Consider the following 6,581-nt stretch of genomic DNA (forward strand, 5'->3'; position numbering starts at 1 on the left):
AATTACACACGTAACACTTTAATACATTCTGGTAAAACAATTCAAACAATGCAAATGAAAAGAAAGTGTGAAAGTCCTTCTTAACACCATCCCCATTAGAAGTAGCTTCCCTACCCCAGTGGTAGCAGTCTTTTCACCCCTATCTGAGGGGATTAACCCTGACTTGTCTGAGGAAACTTTAATGGCCTCCCCTGAGGCAATTGCCAAACAAGGCAATGCTGGCTGTCCTCATAACCCACCCCCACTACCCCTCTCTGCTTCTAGACCGATAATTAGACTCAAGTCCCAGCAGCCCTAAAAGTGAGATTCAAAGTGTAACCCATGAGGAGGTGTGCTATACTCCAGAAGAACTAATTTGAGTTTTATAATTTGTACAGAAAGAAATCTGGAGAATATGTTTGGGAATGGATATTAAGGTGTGGGATAGTGGTGGAAGGAACATAAAGTTGGATCGGGCCAAATGTGTTGATACGGTCTCTCTAAGCAGAAATTCTGCATTTAATGTTGCAGCTTGAAGTGTTAGGAAGAGCTCTAGCAATTTGCTTGCTTTGTTGGCTGAAACATGGATCAAAAAGTGGCCCATGATGAGCAAATTAGAAATTAGAAATGGTAGACATGACTTGGTTTAATGTAGAGGGAGGAATTCAAAGACTTAGGGAGTTTGGAATATTAGACTGGATTTGTCATTTAAGACCTACTTACCGGGCTTCCCTGGTGGCGCAGTGGTTGAGAGTCCGCCTGCCGATGCAGGGGACACGGGTTCGTGCAGCCATGGCCGCTGAGCCTGCGTGTCCGGAGCCTGTGCTCCGCAACGGGGGAGGCCACAACAGTGAGAGGCCTGCGTACTGCAAAAAAAAAAAAAAAAAGACCTACTTACCCACACTGGAGGGTCCAGAAGATATACCAGTCATCACTACTGTGAGAAATAAATTTGAGAGAGGAGCCCCAGCATTCTTAAAGAGGTCTGTGACTGGTCTTCTCTGTATACCAGACCTTACAGTGGGGACTGTAGTCACTGAATTGGGAAACCTAAGGGCAGTAGGAACTGTGGATGGCAAGGGCCAAATTGCTACATTCAACCCTCCCTGTGGCCAGAACTTTGAGCATTGCACTAAGTTGTTCACTTTGCTTGGAAGGAGATATGGCCTGACGTGTGATTATATACTCGTTCATGGCTGTGGCCAGTAGTTTTCCTGGATATTCAGGGACTTGGAAGGAACATGATTAGAAATTTGGTGACAAGGAAATCTAGGGAAGAGGGTTATAGATAGATGTCTCTGAATAGACAAAAACATGAAGATACTGGAGTCCCATATGAATGCTCGCCAAAGGGTGACCTAAGCAGAGGAGAATATTAATGATTAAGTAGATAGGATGACCCTTTCTATGGAAACCAGTCAGCCTCTTTCCCAGCCACCCCTGTCATCTCAACGGGCTTATGAGCAAAGCGGCCATGGTGGCAGAGATGAATGTTATACGTGGGCTCAGCAACATGAACTTCAACTCAACAAGGTTGACCTGGCTGTGGCCACTGCTGAGTGCCCAGTCTGCCAGCAACAGAGACCAACAATGAGTCCTAGATATGGCACTGTTCCACAGGGTGCTCAGCCAGCTACCAGGTCGCAGATTGATTACATTGGACCAATTCCATCATGGAAGGGACAGGATCTTCTTCTTCCTGGAACAGATCCGTTCTCTGGATACAGATTTGCTTTCTTGGCACACAATGCTTCTGTCAGAACTACCATCTTACTTACAGAATACCATATTTACCATCATGGTAGTCTACACAGCATTGTTTCTGATCAAGGAACTCACCTCACAGCAAAAGAAGTGTGGCAATGTCCCTGTGCTCATGGAATTCACTGTCCTTACCTGTTCCCCACTATCCTGAAGCAGCTGGCTTGATGGAATGGGGGGATGGCCTTTTGAAGACTCGGTTACAGCATCCACTAGATGGCAATACGTTGCAGGACTGGGCCGAATTTCTCCAGAAGGCTGTGAGTGCTCTCAATCAGTGTCCAACATATGTCGCTATGTCTCCTAAAGCTAAGATTCATGAATCAAGGGGTGGGAATGGGAGCGGCTCTACTCACTATTATCCCTAGTGACCCGCTAGCAAAATTTTTGCTTCTTGTTCCCATGACCTAATGCTCTATTGGCTTAGAGATCTTAGGCCAAAGAGAAAAATGCTTCCACCGGGAGACACAATAATGATTCCATTGAACTGAAAGTTAAAATTGCTGTCTGGCCACTTTGGACTCCTCATGCCTCTGACTCAGCAGGCAAAGTAGTGAGTTACTGTGCTGGCTGGGACAATTGATCCTGACTACCAAGAGGAAACTGTACTTCTGCACCACGAGAGAGGTATGGAAGAGTATGTCTGGAACACAGCAGATCCCTTAAGAAGGCTTTTAGTATTACCATTCCTTGAGATTAAGGTCAGTAGAAAACAACAACAACCCAATCCAGGCAGGACTACTAATGGCCCAGATCCTTCGGGAATGAAGGTTTGTATCACTTCGGTGTGTAAAGAACCACAACCAGCTGAGGTGTTTACTGAAGGCAAAGGGAATATAGTATGGGTAGTGGAGGAAGGTAGTTATAAATACCAGCTATGACCATGGGACCAGTTACAGATATGGGGACTGTAACTGTCATGAGTATTCCTCCTTATTTTGTTATGAATATGTGTGTGTGTGTTTTGTAACAAATATCTTTGTTTTCTTCCCTCTCTTATTCCCTAATTGTGTAATATAAGATGTATTGACTTTATATCATAGTATTTAAGTTATAGGATATCAAGGAGAAGAGTAAACATCACTCAAGGACATTATATTACCTCTTCTGGGGAAGGGATTAGTACGTTTCTGGTTATACACAGAACAGTTGTATCATGTTAGGTAGAATTATGATCTTGTTAATGTGTTTCTTGGAGATTAAGTATAGTTTAAGAAGGTGCATATGAATGCCAAGTTGACAAGGAGTGGACATGTGATGATTAATTTTGTGTGTCAACAATACATAGGGGGACTTCCCTGGTGGCTCAGTGGTTAAGAATCCACCTGCCAGTGCAGGGGGCACAAGTTTGAGTCCTGGTCCGGGACGATCCCACATGCTGCAGAGCAACGAAGCCCATGCACCACAACTACTGAGCCTGCGCTCTGGAGCCCGTGAGCCACAACTACTAAGCCCACGTGCCACAACTACCGAAGCCCACGCGCCTAGAGCCCATGCCCCGCAACCAGAGAAGCCACTGCGATGAGAAGCCCGTGCATTGCAATGAAGAGCAGCCCCTGCTCGCCGCAACTGGAGAAAGCCTGTGTGCAGCAACGAAGACCCAACGCAGCCAAAAATAAATAAATAAATAAGTAAATTAATTAATTAAAAAACACACAAAACAATACATAGGGTGCCCAGATATTTGGTTAAACATTATTTCTGGATGAGATTAACATCTGAAACAGTAAACTGAGTAAGGCAGATTGCTCTTCCCAATGTGGGCGAGCTTCATCCAATCCACTGAAGGCCTGTATAGAATAAAAAGCTGAGTACAAAAGAATTCTTTCTCTCTGCCTATTTTCAAGCTGGAACATCAGTCTTCTTCTGCCTTTGAACTCTTGGACTTTGAACTTATGCCATCAGCTCTCTGGGGTTTCAGGCCTTTGGACTTGGACTGGAACTTAACACTGTAGGCTCTCTTGAGTCTACAGCTTGCCAACTGCAGATGTTGGACTTCTCAGCCTCCATGATTGCATGAGCCAACTCCTTAAAATAAATCTCTCTCTCACCATGTGTAGATATAGATACAGATACAGATGTATAGAGGTATGTATCTATTTATGTATTTAGAGAATATATATTTATTGATTGTGTTTCTCTGGAGAACCCAGACTATATACTAGATAACCAATGCACTCCTTCTTTCATAAAATACTTGGTCAGGGAGAGCTTTCCTGTCATACATTTACAACAGCCTCATTCTTTGTAACTGCTGCATGATATCCCTAGTTCTATGGTATTTTTAACCATTTCCTTTTTAATGGGTACTTAAGTTCTTTCGGTGCTCTATTCTCAGAATAACTGCTCACAGCATCATGGCAGAGTGGGTTGGTTCCATGATAGACTGAGTTTTGCTGAGTCAGCCCTGGCCACAAGGTGGAACACACATGAGAGGAAAATGGAAGTATCTTCCACAGTGAGTTTTTTTTCATCCTGTACCTTAGGAAAATAGCTCCCATCCTTGTGGCTTTGTGACCTTGTTTTGCTAATGTCAAAGGACATTATTAAAAAAGCAAAATAAAACAAAAAGCTTTCTACCTGTTACCATCATGATTTTTTTAAAAAAGCTATTCTAGGACTTCCCTGGTGGCGCAGTGGTTGAGAGTCCGCCTGCTGATGCAGGGGACGCGGGTTCGTGCCCCAGTCCGGGAAGATCCCACATGTCACGGAGCGGCTGGGCCCATGAGCCATGGCCACTGAGCCTGTGCGTCTGGAGCCTGTGCTCCGCAATGGGAGAGGCCACAACAGTGAGAGGCCAATGTACTGCAAAAAAAAAAAAATAGCTATTCTAACATAAAAGCACAAAGACAACCTTAGAATAATGGATGGTCAAATTGGATAAATTCAATCTTATTCAAAATTCACAGCACTGTCATTTTTCTCTCTTTGTGTCAGCAGGTGAAAACTCTTTCACTCGCCTGTTTCACTTTCCATCTGCATTAGAAAGAACTGCCTTAATATTTTTCTGGCTTCTAAATTAACTAAGAATTGGGAAGAAAGCTAAAGTGAGAACTTCTTGCTCTTTTCTTTTTTTAACTTTTTATTTTATATTGGAGTATGGCCAATTAACAATGTTGTGATAATTTCAGGGGCACAGCAAAGGGACTCAGCTATACATATACATGTATCCATTCTCCCACAGACTCCCCTCCCATCCAGGCTGCCACGTAACATTGAGCAGAGGTCCCTGTGCTATACAGTAGGTCCTTGTTGGTTATTCATTTTAAATATAGCAGTGTGTACACGTTGATCCCAAACTCCCTAACTATCCCTTCCCACCATCCTTCCCCGCCCTGCCCCCCAGTAACCATAAGTTCGGAGAACTTCTTGCTTTCTAAGAGGGAGATCATAGTCTAGTAAAAGAGGGTTAAAGATGTTTCCTTGGATGCAGGCCTAGGAAGTGATTCTAGGATGAGTTGGAAAGAATTCAAACCTTGGCTCTTGAGACCTTAACCAAAAGGAGGCCTGGGATGAAAAGATGAGCATGATGTGGGTGTGGGGTTGTGTGAAGAGATTGCAAACCCATTGGAGATGAATGGTAATGTGGTCCACAATGGAAATCAAAGAGCTGTAGTAAAACAATTAAAGTTACTAGAATGACCTATTTAGAGAATAACATCTGAATCTATTAAATCATCTCTATTCTGCTTTCTTTAACACATTTCCCTTCTCTGGCATGGAAAAACTGTGAGGAGAGACTTTCCTGGTGGTCCAGTAGTTAAGACTCCACACTCCCAGTGCAGGGGGCCCAGGTTCGATCCCTGGTCAGGTAACTAGAGTCCATATGCTGCAACTAAAAGATCCTGCATCCTGCAACTAAGACTCAGCGCAGCCAAATAAATAAAGTGTATTAAAAAAAAAAACGGAGGAAAAAAATTACATATTTTTTATAGCTTATGTGAAGTGAAAATATTGGTGGTTGTTTTTTGAAATAAAATAGCCAGTTTTATTGGTTGTAGCAACTGTTCTGTTTTAAACATAAGGAGAGGAAGGGGAAAAAATGCTAGCCCTGCGGATGGACAGGTGCTTTCTGTGGTTAGAAAAGTCCCTGGAGTATTTAAAGCCTGGAGTATCAGTTCAGCCAGAGCTGTGGTTTTCCCCACTCGAATCACACCCGAGGTATCGGGATGCAGGGTGAGACCCCAGCTGAACATCTGTGATTTTCAGTCAATTCTGCCACCCTCAGAACCAGCCGTTTTGTCTCACTGATCCTTCGTTCACTCCTCTAAAAAAATTGGGGTAATAAGATTGCCTTATGTGACAAGAGAATACAGTAAAATCCCTCTGAAAGTTATTAAGTGTTATATAAACAAATTATAATATTTATAAAACCCAGAAAGCAAGGGGTGGGACGAGGAGTGGGCCAAAGCTAGGTCATATGATGACTTTGTGCAAATTAGAAAAAGATGCCCCTTTGGTGGACACAGCCCAGTGCCAGGACACACAGCTGGCTTCGTGGAACTTGGGCTGGATTTCAGCCCTAACTTATACCCTCAGTGGCATGCCAATGTGCAATAAACTGTTTGTAGAACTTCATGTGGCAGACCCAGAGGTCAGGGCCATTTGTTCTGGGCCTCAAGTTCAAGGGAGTCTCAAATTGTGACTTCCATTCAGTAGAAGTATGTGCAAGGGATTAAGATAAAGCTGCACCACAAATGATGATTTTATTTTATTTTTATTTTTGGCTGTGTTGGGTCTTTGCTGCTGTGTGTGGTCTTTCTCTAGTTGTGGCGAGCGGGGGTTACTCTTCATTGTGGTGTGCCGGCTTCTCATTGCTGTGGCTTCTCTTGTTGTGGAGC

General features: G+C 43.5%; 1 pseudogene; it reads left to right on the forward strand.

Moving 5' to 3' along the window:
• Nucleotides 1–1,100: 1,100 nt before the first annotated feature.
• LOC114484664 (uncharacterized) lies at nt 1,101–2,654 on the forward strand (annotated as a pseudogene).
• The last annotated feature ends 3,927 nt before the right edge of the window (nt 2,655–6,581 follow it).

This window comes from Physeter macrocephalus, chromosome 1 (assembly GCF_002837175.3).
Source record: "Physeter macrocephalus isolate SW-GA chromosome 1, ASM283717v5, whole genome shotgun sequence".
In the NCBI taxonomy this organism is placed as follows: domain Eukaryota; kingdom Metazoa; phylum Chordata; class Mammalia; order Artiodactyla; family Physeteridae; genus Physeter; species Physeter macrocephalus.